At 43.7% G+C, this 17421-nt stretch overlaps 1 protein-coding gene across 6 annotated transcripts in view; it reads right to left on the bottom strand.

Annotated features, from left to right (window-relative positions):
- Nucleotides 1-17421, bottom strand: part of AGPAT3 (1-acylglycerol-3-phosphate O-acyltransferase 3) — an 88562-nt gene that overhangs the window by 62384 nt on the left and 8757 nt on the right. For 2 of the 6 annotated variants that reach the window (XM_042034084.1, XM_042034111.1), the window contains exon 1: nt 8505-8888. The exons of 3 other annotated variants lie outside the window; for them this stretch is intronic. The gene's annotated coding sequence lies outside the window, so the exon portion shown is untranslated. Of the gene's footprint in view, nt 1-7149; nt 7264-8504; nt 8889-17421 lie in introns of those variants that run through there. One more of the 6 variants, XM_042034128.1, reaches the window with a different exon arrangement.

Below are 17421 nucleotides of genomic sequence, written 5' to 3'. Positions count from 1 at the left end.
GTAGTGTTCTCATGTGCATAAGTCACGGCACGAAGCTTTGTTCCCCTGTTCCACTATGTCTGTTCCAAGACACTGATCACAGCAGCCTTTCTCTGTTGACAAGCGTCTTAGATGAGACCCATGCTGGGGGCTGCAACTTTCTGAGGCAGATGTGGGAGGCTGAAATTACATCCTCAGTGTCCACAGCAGCCACCTGTGACTCACAAGGCTCTGCAGATATTTGCATCCAGCTTTTTGTGCAGGCGGACCCAGGCAGCATGTTCCACCTCAGTCAGGCCAGATACGAGGTTCTGGCCTGGCAATACCTTCCCATGGCCTGAAGTCAGCAGGACTAGCAAAGAACTGCCCCCACTGTTTATTTGACAGCGGTCCTGCTCAAGGCACCAGTCTGGAATCAATACTGCTCACGCTGCCTGGGGATCCACAGAGGGCACAGGCCCAGATTACCTTGTTGATAACTCCCACTGCATGGAGGTAAAAGGTTTCAAAGACATCCTTGGAAACCCTGACCATAACTACACCCAGATTTGCTCAGCCCACATCAGTTCACCACTTGTAGGGACTGAGGTTCATGAGACTTTACAGGTGACAGTCGCTCTTTTGAGCAAGGCCTGAGCTGCTGAAATTCCATTCAGGGACAGCTGAGATGCTGTACCACAGGGTGGAAGAAGGCTTTGACTGTGCCTCTTGTCAGAGCAAAACTCTGTGCCTATTCCTTATCATTTCAGATAATGAAAGGAATGGCATCCAACTGGGCCAAGCTTCTTCACCGGGCCAGAGAAAAAGCAGCTGCAAAACTTGAGAGAAAGCTCCTTTTCTGTCTTCCCCAAACAACAGGATGTGCAGAAAGGTGAGAACCTGGTATTTTGGGTGTGCTCCTGGAAAGCTGATGGTGAAAAACACGCACCCCCCGACATCACCCTGATCTCGGGAATCAAGCAGGGAATCAGGCAGCAGGTTGCATAGGTCACTCAAATGAGCAGGAAGAGAAATAAAGTTTGTTCCCACAAGAGGCTTACACAGACACCACTGACAAGGAAATGACACTCTAGCATCATCCCTGTGAAACAGGGAAGAGGGTAATTTGACACTTCCTGGAGCAACAGTCCAAGGAGCAGAGATCCAGGGGACAGGTTTCCTCCAGAGAGCTCTGCAGCACATGCACAGGGCACAGGAAAGGCGGCCAGTCGAGGGAGTAGGATACCTCAGATGTAAAGAACATGAAGTGGACAAAGCAAATGAAACTGAAATCTGCTCTCCTGGTCTGTTCTTACTGCACTCTACATGGGGTTAAAGCAGATGCAGCCAGCCAACTTCCCCGGCAAAGGGATTTTCTCCTGTGTGGAGAAGAATCCACAGAGAACAGCTCCAAAATCCCAGCCAAAGCCCAGCATTGGCACTGAGGGGAAGAGAGGAATTCTGCTAAAAAGCATTATGAGAATTATGTGCCATACTGTAGTACAGTTCTATTGCTTGGGGGTTTGTTTGTCTTTATAAACTTTTGCTTCAGCTATCTGATGGACAGGTAAATTTTCAATCTTGCTTACAATATGTACCTTTCTCACTGTGGCTATAATCCCCACAGCTACTAGAAAAAAAACAGGGATTAGCATGTCTATTTGAACTACTGATAAAGACAGAAAAGCACACCATACAGTCCTTTGATTTCCAGTTTGAGCAATATCCTGAGTCTGAACATTTCACATGGGTGTGTTTTCCCCCCTTCCCCCTCCAAACATGACATCCAAACACCCAGAGGTTATCAAACGCAGAGTAACAGTATTAACCAGCCTCTCAGGATATGAATCCCATGGGCTCAGGGCAAATTGCTGTAGAAGCCAGTTTCTTCTTCAGTGGACTCTGTGCTGATTCACAAGCCACACGAAGAGCTCAAGGCAAAGAGACAGGACTCCACTTTGCATGCACCCTGTCAGGCAATGCAGCCACTGCTACTTGAAGGTCTACTCTTAAGCTTGACCAGTGCTGCTAAAAGGCCAGAAGGCCAAGTCTGGTCCAAAACAAGTCAGAGGGTAACCTAATAGGGTCTAAGGAGGGTGGACGACAAGGGTCCAGTCCTCACGATCATTTTTTTGACTTTTTTTTTTTAAACAGAATTGTCCTCTTGGGTCCCACATCAGTCAGAGCACTACAGCAAGTAACACCACCAAGTGCTTTGTTGAACCACTGCTTTCCAAACATTTCCCTTTTCCAGCTTGCCATGAAGCATCACCAGCTCCCACACAAGGGCTCTGCTTCAGACATGCACTGAAGATGTCTCCTACTCTGACCCTTCCTGTCCTTCACTACTCTGGATGAGTACCCAGAACCTACAGAAAGGAGATATCAAAGGAGAGAGGAAAGGTCTCCTCACATCCAGGCTCACCCCTGACATGAGGGATGTGAGGAGCAGTATCTTAAGTCAAGTGTGTGGGGGAAATCCCAAACCTTTATGATTATATTAGAGACTGAAATAAATTTTCAGTAATTTCTTGTTCTGTTTCTTTGCTTTCTCTGCTCCTGCTCTATATGTACAGGCTGGCCTGTTCTCCGGCCATAAGCACTGGGCCACTGAAATCTGAGAGAAAGCAGATCTCACATGCACTCACATTATCACCACCTAGATGTAAATCCTCAGTGTTGGCTCCCCAATAGAGAAGAACCAGCTGCAGAACAAAAGGAATACATCTCTTTATCAGGCAGTTCACTTCTCTTATAGGGGCTGGACAACAGGGGACAGCCAAACTGGGGGAACAGGGATGAAAGGAATAAAAAAAGGAACAGACTAAGCAGATCTGGCAGCTGATTGCAAAATGGGACAGAAATTATTCTACTTCCAAATGGGATAACAGGACCCTCAGAAAACGTGCAGGATAAATCCTTACCAGAGCTGTACACTAATACCTAGTGCCATCCATTCCTGTTCATGTCTGGACAGTACTCTGAAGCCTGGGGAAAGGACTAATTTGAGCACAGCTCTTCACTGGGCTGATGAATCAGCTTTCCAGTGTGCATTCTCCTTAGGGAGAAAAGGGAGAATTGGCAGAGGACAGCGCTGCAGAAGACAGCAATAGGAGGAAACAGCTGCTGAATTTGATGCAGGAGCAGCCCATCATGTGGCAACATTTTGGTGCAGTGTTCTTGGCCAAAATCCTCATCCCCAGCCAAGCACATCCTCCAGCATGAAAGGAACAAGCACATTCCCTTACGAAATTCACAGGCGTTCCAACTCCAAAATGCCGGCACAGCAAAACCCAGGGCTCTTGGTACTGCACATGCAAGTAACAGCAAGACAGAAAGTATTCTGTAACACATGGCAAATATCAAGGGAAACATATCCATGGTACTATACTTGAGAGAACTGCAACCATGTGCACCCAAAAGCGATGTGCTTGTCACACGCCCACATCTGTATTTCATGAAACCTGAACAAGTCTGAGGATAGTTTTTACAGCACCTTGAGGTCCACTGGCCTTAAGTCTGTATTGCTAACTTCACTCACTAAACTTACAAAAGATTAAATGCAAAATTAACTTCAATTGTTTTCTGTAAAATTACTTTATCCAACCCTTAAAAATCCTCAGAATAAAATAAGAGTACAACACACCAGGTAGGACCTCCATACCCTATACATGCTCACTTCCATAGGCAAAAACATCTCCAGGAGAGGCTGCTGCAGGTAAGGGATGCAGAATCAGCAGTTCAATTTTATTCCTCTCTCTGCAAAGGCAAAGAACCATCCCTGGAAGTGTTCAAGGCCAGGTTGAATGGGGCCCTGAGCAACCTGGTCTAGTGGAACATGTCCCTGCCTGTGGCAGGGGGTTGGAGCAAGATGATCTTCAAGGTCCTCTTGCAACCCATCCCATTCCCATGATGATTCTATGAACCATGTAACAAAAAACTACAACTGCAAACGTACATATGCTCCAAGGGCTCTTCACACAACACAATCTGTTCCACCAAGCAATTTTTATACTTTGAGGAACAGAAGTGGGTTTATATTCCTATGCCAGACTGACTGGTCTTCTCCTTTTTCTTGGAAGTAAATAAAACCTTCTCTCAATTCTGTCAGCACAGAGATAAGTATCTAACTTCAGAGAACTGCAAGTAACCCGACCTTTTAATTTTTCCTAATGCTTCACATGTGTCCCATCAGTAGCAGACTAATGTTTTACTTATTTGTTCTTTTCCTGCACAGAAGAAAAGAGCTTTCAGTCTGTGTGAAAGACGATGCCTTGGGCACTCCCCATGGGCCTCTTATTGTTCACTGTAACTTCTTTTTCCTGCTGGCAACTGGAGACTCATTCACCAGATTTCTCTGGTGACAGGTATAATAAGAGACAAGCAGATAACTTCTATTGCATCTCTGGACGCCTGCTCTGAAAGGGTTTTCTGTTCCTGCATGCTGTTATTTGAACACATGAATGACCTTTCCAAGGCAAATGCCAATTTTCCACAGAAAAGGCTTGGTGTGACTGTCAAACTGAAGGGTGGTAAAAAAGCACTTGTTCTCCTCATATATCTTCCAGCACTACCTTAATGAACTGAAAAACCAACAGCCTCAAGGACTTATTTCCAGTCTTGCAAAAAAACAAGGCTTAAAGCAAATAAGGCCTTACTGCTGTTATACAAATAAAACTATGACACTATGCCTATCTATGAAGATTATAAAAATACAGAGTCCTGTAAAGGAGTCCTGTTGAAGATTTTTCCAGGTGACCAAAAGGTCTACTTTCCCTCACAAAAGCCTTGACAGGAACCTGGAAAAGCAAAGCAGCATTTTTTTTTTTTTTTTTAATTCAAAATGCTGAGCCACTGAAAACCAAAGGAGGGCTCTACGTACACAGCAAATTCCTGAGCCTGGTGAGACTCATGACTTGAGATCATTGCTTCCTCCAAAGTCAGCCTGAAGAGTAGAACCATACTAACAGTCTTCTAGTATTCACTCAGTGGCTTTCAAACCAGCCAGTAACTCTACCCAAAAGGCACAAAAATTACGTCCTGAAGAAATAGTGAAGAGGAAAACACGCACATCAGATTTTGGGACAGTTCTTGAGCTAGGGGAAACAGAGCAGATAGAGAAAACTCCATAGAAGAGGCAGGAGAAGCAACATGAGTAAACAGAGATGCTGGATAAAACCAAAAAACAAAGAGGTCACAAGCCACACACTTCAGCAAAGACCAGCACACCCTGGAACAACTTACCAAAGGCCAGGACAGTCTTAGTAACTAATCATTTTTTAAAATCAAGTTTGCAAGTTTTCCTTGGAGGCAAATTACAGTTTGCACCCAGATTTATAAGACATGGGTTTATCCCTGGGGTAATTCGTACACCCTCTGCTTTTGGCTTGTGACTTGAGAAGCCAAGAGGTGGCTGTGCAAAGGGACTGGGGAATGAAAAAGAGGAAGGGAAGGAAAAGAAAGTAAGAGAAAGTACAGAAAAAGATACAGAGGGAAACAAAGAAACCATACCGATAATGAAGAACAACGTGTAAAAGCAGCCTAAAAAGATAAAGTAAAAGCATGTACGTAGTAAGTGGATTTCTTTTAGTAGAAGATGTGTGGAAGAAAATAAATAGTGTAAGAAAAAAACAATTCTGTGCAGGAAACAATTCTGGGGCTGGAGATGGGCAGTCGGGGCTATGAGGAAAAGATGACAACTTTCTTTGTTCTCTCAGGTCACTGAGAATTTCAAGGATTACAAAGGATGACTTTTCCAAGCACAAAATTTCCTGTATCAGAGACAGGGCGCCTGGGTCCAGCTGGCCATGCAACACTCTGGCCAGTGTTGAGCTGTGCCGTCAGTACACAATGCCACATGACAATAAACCAGAAAAATGCTACACATTCACCCTCAGTCTGACTCTTCCAGGTGACAAATCCCTAGTGACCCCCTGTCCCAAGTGAAAGATGGGAGCAGATGCCAAGGCTGGGTCATAGCAACACAGATGCTCTTCTAAACTCGCTTTATTCCTTTCCATGCTGCCCTGATCAATACAGCTGCTGTTCATTTACTTGTTTTGAACTCCATGACAAGGGACAGCAGCGAAACTTTACCTGGACACCAGCTCTGGGGGGGATCAGATGTGTGCAGGCATTGTGATCTATGCAGAAGGAAAGGGGACACCCGGACACCAGGTACAGGGACACAAAGCAAGGGACTGCCCAGCCAGGCTCTTTCTGCTGGCTTCTTTAAGCAACAGCTACAGGATCAAGCAACAACAACCAAATTAAAAGGGTGTGCCATATAATGGTGTAAGTTCAGATCCTTATAGTCAAGAATAGCTGAGGTGGAAAACTGTATAGGACAGATCAAAACATCCTGACTGATTCATTAGCCACAGAGGCTTTAAAGCAGGCTGGTTTGTCTCGTTTACAGCTCTATCAATGAAACCAATCAGCCTCTCTGAACACAGCAAGGAAGTTTATTTAGGGCAGCACAGCAGGCTTCTCTCACCTCTGCTAGGCACAGGATGACAACTTCTAAGGGATGCTGGACAGAGGGATCAATTCCCTCACCAGATCCAAGTTTTCTCTGCTCTAAAAATCATATCCAGCAAAACACACAAACAGAAACTTCCAAGTGGATAAACACTGCATAAAAGCTACACTTACCACAGCTGAGCTCTATCTTAGGCAGAAAAAGGCAGAAAATGCACACAGCAATAGCACACAAAAAGCCATAGACAAAAACTAACTTAGGGACAGTAAGTCTGTTAAAAGTCTTAGGGAAGTAAAACCAGGCAGCTTTACTAAATCCTCTTTTGCTTCCACTGATATGATTCATCCACACAACTTCTACCTGAGACTGAGAAAAACAAAACACACAAAACCCACCCCCCCAAAAAAAACCCAACCAACCAACAACCCCAAAAGACAAAAACCCCCACAATAAGCACAGATATTCAAAAATACGTTTCCCCTCCCATCGATCCTACAGAGTCTCTTTACAACTCGTGCAATACTACACTGGATCAGCTCAGTGACCCGCACTCCCCACGGGGTGCTCCCAAGCAGTGTTCACTCTGGAGGTATCAGAAGAAACAGAAAAAACCCTGCTCATGTATAGATAGACTTGAACAACTCCATAATGACTCAAGGACAAGGGAGTAATTATTCCTGAGCACTAAAGACAGCTGGCAATTTACTCACATCACATGCAGAAAGACTTGAGCATTCAGCAGCACAGTCAAAGAGATTTATTCCTTCTTCCATGTGCCTCTCTCCCTGTGCTTCCAGTCTCTCTGCTCCTGGGAGCTCCATTATCTGTGTTAAAGTATATTACTTTTTAATCTACCTACTGCTTTCCAGATTCATTTCACAGCAAGTTTTTTTAAAATTTTAAAATCAAAGGGAAAAAAAAAAGAAATCACAACATTTGACTACAGGAAACTAACACTGCCCAAATAAGCAAGTTGGTATTTTTTTTTTCTTTCTCTGTATAAAATTTCTAAACACAAAGAAAGGCAATGGAAAGAAAGATAAATGAACAGTCAAATCCTGAGAAACCTGATTTCTCCTTTTCATTTAAATTTGACAGATCTGGGTCCTGCAGTAAGACTGTCTTCAAGCTCCTCCAAAAAGACTCAATTTCATCTACATGTCAGAAGTCTGTTTTCACACCTCCTTGTCAGCCTGAGCACAGGGTTAGGCTTTCCCTGATTCTTATTTTCCAGGTGCCACAGAAGGCTAAAATGGAACAGTAGAGCCACTTCCTACCCAAAGACATTAAAAAGAAGTGAGATGCCTCTCTACATCCATCACATTCATTTTATCATGGGAAGCAAAAGATGTCTCCTTATCCTCAGAGGAAACAGAAATACATAAGTAAAAACAACTTTTCCTAAGTGGATGAGAAATTAAAAAAGTAATTGCTGTTTCAGGAATATGGAACCCATAAAACAGTATTAGTAACTAGAGGTTAAAATATTTACTGGCACGTGGAAAATAGAATTCCACGCTTACAGAGCATTCCAAGTATAGCACATTCAGTGGTAAATAGATTAAGACTTCCTACACACTCCAGAGGTGACATGTAGGGCAATTGTAGTGATAGGACAAGGAGTAATGAGTACAAATTGAAAGAGGAGAAATTTAGGTTAGATACTAGGCAGAAATTCATTACTGTGAGGGTGGTCAGACACTGGAACAGGTTGCCCAGGGAAGTTGTGAATGCCCCAACCTCGGCAGTGTTAAAAGCCACGTGGGCCAGGGCTTGGAACAACATGGTCCAGTGGAAGTGTCCCTGCCCATGGCAGGAGGGTTTGGAACAAGATGATTGTTAAGGTCCCCTCCAACCCCTTGACATTCTATGATTCTGTGATTACTGCTTTTCTTTAACAAGTTCCCAGCTTCACCTTGCCCCCCAGCACAATCATCACTTTGAAATATCAAATCCCAAACCACTTTTAACAAACTGATAACCGAGGTAGCCCCATTGCTCTTACACAACAGGTAACCCTGCAGCACCAAAGAACTGCCTGGCAGATATCCACAGGAAGCCTTACCCACTGCAGGGAAAAGCAGCTCCAGGAACAGAGGAACCACACACCATCCACGTGAGGAATTCAGGCACAGCCAGAGGAGCAGCTTCCCTGACTTCACCAACACCTTCTGCTCGCACAGCTCACCAGAGTCCAGGTTCAGTGCCCCAAAGGGACAGCCAGCTCCACCTTCTTGCCTTCTCCTTAATCCAGGGATCTTTCACTGACAAAGTGCCTGCCCCACAGTATCCCCAGCACGAGGCACGGCTGGCCAGATGCCTGTGTGCTTGCACACCCTGCTGCCTCCAGATGTGTCCAGCTGCACAGATTAGGAAGGCACTGCCTAAATGGCCCGTGCTGCTGCCGAGCAGGCTCGGAGAGGAACAGCCAGTACACGCCGACCCACACGTGCAAACCACCCCTCACGTCCTTCACGGGTCCAGCTGCAATCTCATGTTCCTGAAAATATAAATACCCCTTGGAAAAGGCACACAACCAGGGTAAAGTGCAAAGGTAAAGCAAACACACAGCTGCCCTCTGGACCTCTGACCGGGTTTTTTTTTTTTTTTATGGTCACAAGGAGGGGTTGTGATTCCTCACGAGTGCATTTTGCCAAGAGCCAGAATTGGCTTTTCGACCCCGGGTCCTGCCCCCCTGCCCAGCCCTGACTGCAGTGCTGCAGGCTCTGCTGTCTCCTCCTTCCCAAGCTAAATCCATCTCCTGCAAACTTTACCAGCCCTGTGACCAGTGGTTTGTCACACCACAAAGCACCAGTTCATGACAATCCTCAAACATAATTTGAAACATTTAGAAAGCACAGACTATAGAATTACTTGTCCATTACAATTCTGTAGCACACCATTGTGAGACTCTTTGCTTTTCAGTGTACATACTAGTGAACAGAATATATTCTGACTCATATTCAAAGTAGCAGCTGAATTTTAGACAAACAGGTAAAAATAAACAGAATACCTTCTGAAATCAGACCTATTAACTACTACTGCAACAAGCATTTGATACACTTCAAAGGAAAGAATGTTTGCTTTCAGCAGTGCAATAACCTGGATGAAACATCATTTTAAATGCTGCTCACTAGAGAGATGGGCACAAGTTACTGATCTAGAGGGAAGTTTTCTAGTTATTAATTTCTAGGTTTAAAGCTCTGCTTATTGCTCGATTCTTAAAAACAGCCAACTCTACTCCTTTCTCTTGGACATGGAAAAAAACTAAGAGAAAAGGAATATATATGTAAACTCCCCCCCACCAACTTCTCCCCTTCCATTCTATGCCTTCCCTCCCAGAAGGGTATTTAAAAATAGGAAATACCCAAAATACTAAACAACTGAATCTATATAGACCTATATAAAAGGAGTCATAATAAAACCAGAGTCTTAGTGACCAAGTAACCTGCACCACCTTAATATCTGAGAGGTATTCAGACAACAAGAACAACAACATTCAGAGACTCCTTGAACCTTACCCCAACTTGCACCATTGATGTGGCTGCTTTTCAGAGACTGGACTTTCTCCTACTACCTACACTCATCTTTCCACAGCTCAGGATGATTGTCATATTTTTTGTTCTAAGGCAGTTTGCAACAACTTTTGTAAGCCCAAACCACTCTTTAGGAATGATGATGATAAAAATGAAAAAACAGCTTCATTCAGGACAGATGAGAATCTTGAAATCAAAAGGACTTAAACATTTATCAGAGTATTATCCTCTGTATAACAGAGGATTGGAAAGCATAGAGGTGCAAGTAATTTTTCCTAGGGAATGACTTCTCTCTTCACATGGCAAATATTTTTCCAAAGCTGCTAATCACTGGAGTTGTTTTATTTTGTTTCTTTAGACCATCAGAGCTACCACAAAGATATCACACAGTGTTTAGTTTGGAAGTACTGTGTTAAATGACAGCGGAGAACTAGGGGAAAAAAAAAAACTTCTCACCATACCCATCACTGCCTTACTCCTTCTGCCTTGATCATAGCACAGGAGTTGTATTTCATTGAAATGGGGATAACACTGGGGGCCAGAAATAGAGGAGACAGCAAGCAAGCAGACACTACATAGCTCAGCTGCCTATAACCTATTTAATGCATAATAAAAAACTTGATCTCAACAATAATGAAAGTATTAAGGCTTACAGCACTTGCAGCTCCATAAGTATCTTTCAAGGCAAAGTATTCCTATTCCTATGCATGTGCATTTTGGCAATGCTCCTTTATTATAGATAAGTCAGAGACCTTAATTTCAGATCACTCTAGTGATCTTAGAGTCTTATAGCCATGAAATTACATCTTCAAGAGAGTCAAATAATCTCATCATGCACTGACCTATGTGTGTATTTGCATATTGGCACTTAAAGCTTTTGGCTTTAAACACACAAGACAGGGAGGCAGGGAGAGAAAAAGATGACTGAGGTTTGAGGAGAAGCCTTCCAAATTAACAGGCTGAGAAAATTCTGGAAATTCTTACCAACACTTACAGCAGAGATCTGGGTTTCTAAACATAGCACCAAGAGATGTTTTTAGATGTTTCCAAGACACATCCACAACATCCACACAGGACTGGCAGATGCCACACCAGACCATTGGGAAGCCAATGCCCTTTCGAGAGTGGTGGCTCCAGGCCAGGAGAAATACCCTAAATTACCTAAAGGGACGTTCAGGCACCCGAGTTGCCAACCACAAGTCTCTACAATGTTTAATTAAAGCAGAGATAATTATAACCAAGTTTAGAACCAGCCTGGTCCCTCCATCCTGTCCCCTTCCAGCCAGTTCTTTTGGTGGACAGACACATGATTTCAGTGTGCAGAAAAAAAGCTGCTCTTTCAGTGTATTAAATATTTTGAATACTTTGCATGGTATCAGTCTGTCTCAAGAAATTTTTGAGAATAGTGACTATGAGAGAAAGAACACATAATAAAAAACCTGAGCTGCACAGGAGGCAAATAGAAGGTAGCAACAGGAAAGCTCTAGGCTTTCACAACACATCAAGGGATTTATAACACTATTTCCCCCTATTACTTTGTGAGAGATCATGGCAGTTTCTCTCTTTCTCTTAAAAAGAAAAAAAAAAAAATCAAGCTCCAATATGAAAAAGCATACATTATGAACTCGGGCCGCGGCGCCCCCCCCCAGGTTTTAGATACCAGACATTATATATATAAACCACCTGATATACACACTTCACGCTTTTGGGAAGTGTTTTCTAACTGCACGGAGCCATCCCGTTCTCCAAGGATACTGTAATTACTAATAGGAACCACCACGATATAGTGAACAAAGGTGACAGTCGCCTTTTAAGACTCCAAGTCCTCTGCCTTAATTTACTTGAGTCTTTTGTAAGTTTACTCTGCTTGGTGGCAAGACTTTAAATTTCAAGTTCATACTAGCAATGAAACAGGTCAAAGCAAAATATATCCATAGCTGATCTACAGAAAAAAACACTATGCCAAGAGGAAATGGTTGTGTTCCCCTTTGGGTTTTATTACTTTCCCCAACACATTTCTGTTAGTCAAAAGTACATTTAATACAAAACAGAAATTAGCGTTCAGAAGTCTGAAATGAAACCATGTCAGGAAAGCCAGTCACTGCCAATGGGAAAGACCTAGTAAAAATTAGTTTGAGCACTCCAATTCTTTCAACTTCTATTGTGAGCAATGCCCAGTAACCAAAACATGCCCATACAAAATGAATCAGCCCTGACTGAAATTTGATTTTTGACCCGATTACATTCTTCCTCCCAAAATAACCTCTCATTAAAGAACTAAAAAGGTTGCAGTCAAGAACTGGCCAACATAACCAGAATCTTTAGTGAGTTAGCACAGCCCCCTCCACACACAGAAACTCTCACTTCCATCACAAGAACTGCAAAACTGTCTGTGCTAAGTTAACAACTGAACAAATTTCAAGATAGGATTTCTACATAAATTAGGACTGTGTCCAGACCCAAGGCAGAAAACTAGGACTCCCAAGAAAAGGAAGAGATAATGCATCCTAAGAAAACAGGCAGCAGCTCTTAAATGGCTGTAAGAGCCCTCCAGAGAGTAGTCTGAGCCTCTTGGCCTCTGACAAAGCAGCACAAAGTGCCTCAGTGGGACACGGGAGAAGAAGCAGCAGAAACAACTCCACAAGTTCCTAGTGGAGAAAATAAAGGAATTTGACAAACAGCACAGTCAATATGTGACAGACCCCAAGGAGCAGTAAGTGAGGCCAGGAGAATGTGCCACAGGAATTTAGAACAGGCAACAGGAGTCCCAGAAAGGAACAGGCTGAACAGATGAAGCTGCACAGCCCCTCCAGCATCTCTCCCTACACACTCCTCTCTTCCAACCCAGACCAACCCCTAGACCCACTGGCTTAGTTCATAGCTGAAATAATGGCATTATCTATCCAAATGTGGACCTGTTACATTCAGGTCTGCTGGTTGCCTACAGATGGATTTGGGAGAGAACAGCATCCCCCCACCCCACGGCAACATAAGCATTAAACCCAAGAGAACACGGGAATAAAGGCCATTTCCACTCCCTTCATGCTCCTCCTCTTTCCCCCACATACATCTTGTACCAAAAAATGGTTAGAGATACAGGAAAGAAAACCTGATCTGACTACACAGGAAGCACAAAAACGAAAACCACAAAGATGAAGTATTGCTAGTACAATTGCTGCATCTAGCACACTGTGCAGCATTAAACTACCCGCTCATTACTGTGATTTGGCAACTGATTCTAAATGCCTAAAAAAGGGCCCTGACAAAACCCACAATAAGTGGGATGAAACAAGGAAGAGGAGGAGGAGGAGGAGAACAAGAGGAAATTATACCAAGATAAGTTGGAGATGCACAATTTCACCTGTCTGAGAAGACCCAACCTCTTCTAGAGAAGACAGGCAAGTTAAAATTTCAAGCAAAAAAACTCAGTGCAGGGGAAAAAATCCCCAGTTTGTAACCAGGCTGTATGTGCTTGATGCTGCTGGAACCTGTTAAACACTACTGCTGCCAGCCAGACACCCCTGCAGAGAGGACCTGTATCAGTGCAGTGGGGCTTTTAATTTGTGTAACAGCTATTTGCAGGTTCAGAAGCACACAGCTAATGAGGCCTTGTTAGCTATCCAGAGCAAATATATACCATGGAGTGCAGGTAACTGGCCTTCTGCTGCTCATACCCTCTCTCATATGTGTAATTCCACCAGATTTGTGAACTCCAAACACTACATTATCTGCAAAAGACAGTCTTCCAAGATAGAGGGTCCATTTACTCACAATAACATCCAAAATGCTTCCAGTGGAAAGAATCCCATCTTAACTTTGTCCTGGAATTAAGGCAGAAACACATCGGGGCTGCCCTCTCAGAAGAGCATCTGGTACCTTGAAAACCAGCAAATTATAGATTCCCCCAACAGCTATTGAGTTACTCAGTGGAGGCTCAGTTTATCTTAGCTCTGTCTGCCTCATCTAGGCACAGGCTCCATAGGGAGCGACAGAAAGACTGAATTTCCTTGTGGTCAGCAGGCAAGTTGTGCCTCATTTACATTACAAATACACACATTTTTGAGGCATTTTTCAGACACAGCCAATGAGAGCTCAGCACTGCCAAGGTCACACGCTGGCCATTGCTGGGAAGAGAACTCCAAGAACAAGATGCTCCACACTTCCTTGCGTGGAGCATCCCAGATCGCCTGTGTTTTACCAACACACCAAGACCATATGTCCTGCCAAATAATTTTAGGCTCACCACGCACCAAAGAAATCAATTCAGGAAGCTGGATGGCATTTCTTTTCTGCTCACACAGAGTGACAGACCATCACAGTCCATAAATTTTCTGGTACTTTGTCTCAGTTACTTGCTAGTGAAGCGTTCGCTGGTACAAGGAGCCAGGAACTTGACTCAGATTTTAATTCAGTGCTTATGGTTCTGCAAAACTACTTCAGCACCCACCAGCTTCGTGCAGTGGCTGCAATACCAAAAAGGCAAGCAGGACTGTGCTATAGAGAGAACCAGCACCTGCATTTAAATTCTGCAGGCACTTACCCGGCCTTTCAGCTTTTGTTTAGTGCCCTCCATGCATTCCTGGTAGTTACACTCTACTTTGGCTGGCCATCAGGAATTAACTGTGCCACAGAAACTGAGAGCCCAAAGGCTGAAAAAAATAGCAAACTGAAGGCACCATGGTCTTTCTGGTAGCTGGGTTCAGGCACCAGTTTTGAGGCTGATCTCTAAGGTCACCACCTTCAAGGCTTTGCTTAACCTTCTCCATGGAACACGCATGGATTACAAGTGAATTGTTTCACATGCTCAAAGAGGAAGATAAGAAGCAGCCCCTATCTAAAAGGACCCCTTGACAGAGAAGCAAAAATACCAATATCCTTCCCAAGGTCATTTGATCTGACACTCAGATCAGTGCTGCCCTGTGCTAGAATTCACAGCATGTGAGGCTCCAAGAGTGGAGCAGGGTTGGAACATGAGTCTCTCCCAATATAAAATTGCAGCGTGCACAGCTGAAGGAGATTTCCATAAGTCACCTAACCCAGCTGCCCCCCACCTTTGACAGCAACGCTTCTCCATCACCTTTTACTTCTCTTCACCATGACCACTAATTTCATGTCCCCCACCCCCTCCTTAGCTTTTTTTTTTTTTTTTGTACAGCAACATAAGGGATGAACAGGGAAGGCCAGAACTTACATTCTTTGGATCTCCCCTGCCCCTTGTCCACATCTCATAAGGGTTCATTTCCCAGTAGGGACCAGGCACTCCAGTCCCCAGTGCAGAAACACCAAACCCCAACTCTTCTCCAGCATCTGCCAGGATCTTTTCTTTCTGAGTTCCTTCCAGCAACATCGATTTTACAACTCCTGCTTGGCAATAGAAAGCTTTTCCCAAAGTTTTGCAGCTCTCCATTCTGCATCTTAAATCCCTAACTTGCTGTCCTCTCTACAGCAGGCACAGACAGCAGTTCACTCCCTTCTTCTCCCACAGAAGGCTTTTAGGTGTGTTCTCTGCGTAGAACCATCTTGATTCTTTAAACCTTCCCTTTATTAATGCTTTCTAGACATCCCTGTGAATTTCTTCCCACTCAGTTTTTCTTACAGCTTGGTCCACACAAAAAGGTGCCTTCAGCTGCATGCCACAGTCCAGCTCATGCCAAGGAGAACCATTTTGCAGGTGTGTGTGCATCCTCATCTAGGGTGCTTGATTTTTTTCTTCTGGAGTCAGAGAGAAAGGAAGGGTTTGGGGTTCTTGGGGGTTTTTTTGCAATCACCTAAGACTGATTCACATTCAGGTTTCAAACTGCTAAGTGGAAGCACTACATTTCTGGCTAGTATCAAAACAGGTATTTGGTAGGAATACAAGAAAGCCTAGAGCTTTTCTCCCCCTTTAGAAGTTTTGCCAACCTTACCGTGTTAATGAATAGCATTAAAGAAAAGCCTCCAGAGTGAACACAGAGGCACAAATGAACGTAGGCAATGCTATCACCAAAAATTGAGGCTGTTGTGATTAATCTTATTCAAAGGGAGGGTTCAAGAGTACCAGCAGACTCCTCTGTTCCAGACTAAACTGCAATCCCACCATAAATGATGGTGCCAACCTTTTTTTTCCAGTGTTGGTACTCCTGCTTCTCTGGGGAAGAGCAAGGAGCCAACTACATAGGATAGTAAGTAGCCAGTTTTATCTGCTCAGTGACAAAACGCTCCTACCCAGGAGTACTCCACCATTCCCCATACTGGATCAGGCAGAAACCTATAAAACAGAAGAACACAGCTCTGTTTCCTCTTTAGGGATCCAGGACAGTTAATGCTGGCCAACAAGAAAGGACAGGCCTGCAAGAGGAAGGGGGGGAGAGAGGGAAAGGAGAAAAACTGTAAGTTGTTTATTTTAGGTCACCCAGTAAAACCAAGGCATCTGTGCAATGCTGCAAGGTTCATACTTAGAACCAAATTCATGAGGTTCAGAAAGGCAGCTTACAAATGCCACAGTATGCTTCAGACCATTCTTAATGCTTTTTGGCCTGAACCCATCACTTTAAAAGCCAGCAATTTTTTTTTTTTTTTTTACCAAGCCCACCCCTCCCACATACCTCCCTGCCACAGGGCAGTGATACAACAGACATTTCTCTCCAAATTAAATCCACTTCCTGAAGGAAGAGGGTCAGGAGGATGAGGGCACTACACTTTAAAAAAGGGCATTAAAAAATAATTATGCTAAACCACGTATCAGCACAAATTAAAGAGAGACAGTAAAATGCCTGCTTTCAGCTTGCTTAAATATTCAATTAAAAAAGCCATCTAGGCAAAATTTTATTAAAATAAATCAGCTGAGGAAATGCCTGTCAAACCAATCTGAAACCACATTCTTTTAGACCTTCTTTCACTGAGAAGGAAGTCTTCACTCTGCCAGTATCAACCCAATCATGTTCTCAAAGGATGTGCCTTCCTTCACAGCAGCAGTGGCACGAAGAGCAACCAGCACTCATTTCACACAATGCCAAGTGCAGTAAAGCTTCTGCTGGCTTCCCTCGTACAAAAACACATCCTCCTCCTCTCTCAGGCCCAGCAAGCCAAATTACCCATAGATAACCCCTCACAGCAGTTCATGGCTTCCTTTGGGATCCAAGAAGACAGGTTTAAAATTTGTGATGGAAGAGTTAGTGTAGATGGATGTGAAGTACAGCCTTTCCACCCATAATGCCTTGAAGGAAAACCAAAGGTTCAACTTCCAGATCAGATCTACCATTTGGGTTCTTGACAAACATTGAGATGACTGCACTTGTAGAAAATGTTTAAGGTTTAGGACATTAAAAATTTGATGACGTACAAACAGTGCAGGAAAAAAGAAAGATAAGAAAGGATTATACCACTTTCTTTTGCTGTAGAGAAAGGTACAGGCTCATTACCTGAACGAGGTAAGGCTCATAGCAGGTTGCAAACAGCAGGTTCTGT

Source organism: Corvus kubaryi, unplaced genomic scaffold (genome assembly GCF_017639235.1).
Source record: "Corvus kubaryi isolate FWS band 111438036 unplaced genomic scaffold, C.kubaryi_AGA036_p1.0 133, whole genome shotgun sequence".
NCBI lineage: Eukaryota > Metazoa > Chordata > Aves > Passeriformes > Corvidae > Corvus > Corvus kubaryi.
The sequence above is the reverse complement of the archived record's forward strand: the minus strand, read 5'-3'. Positions and strand labels throughout refer to the sequence as shown.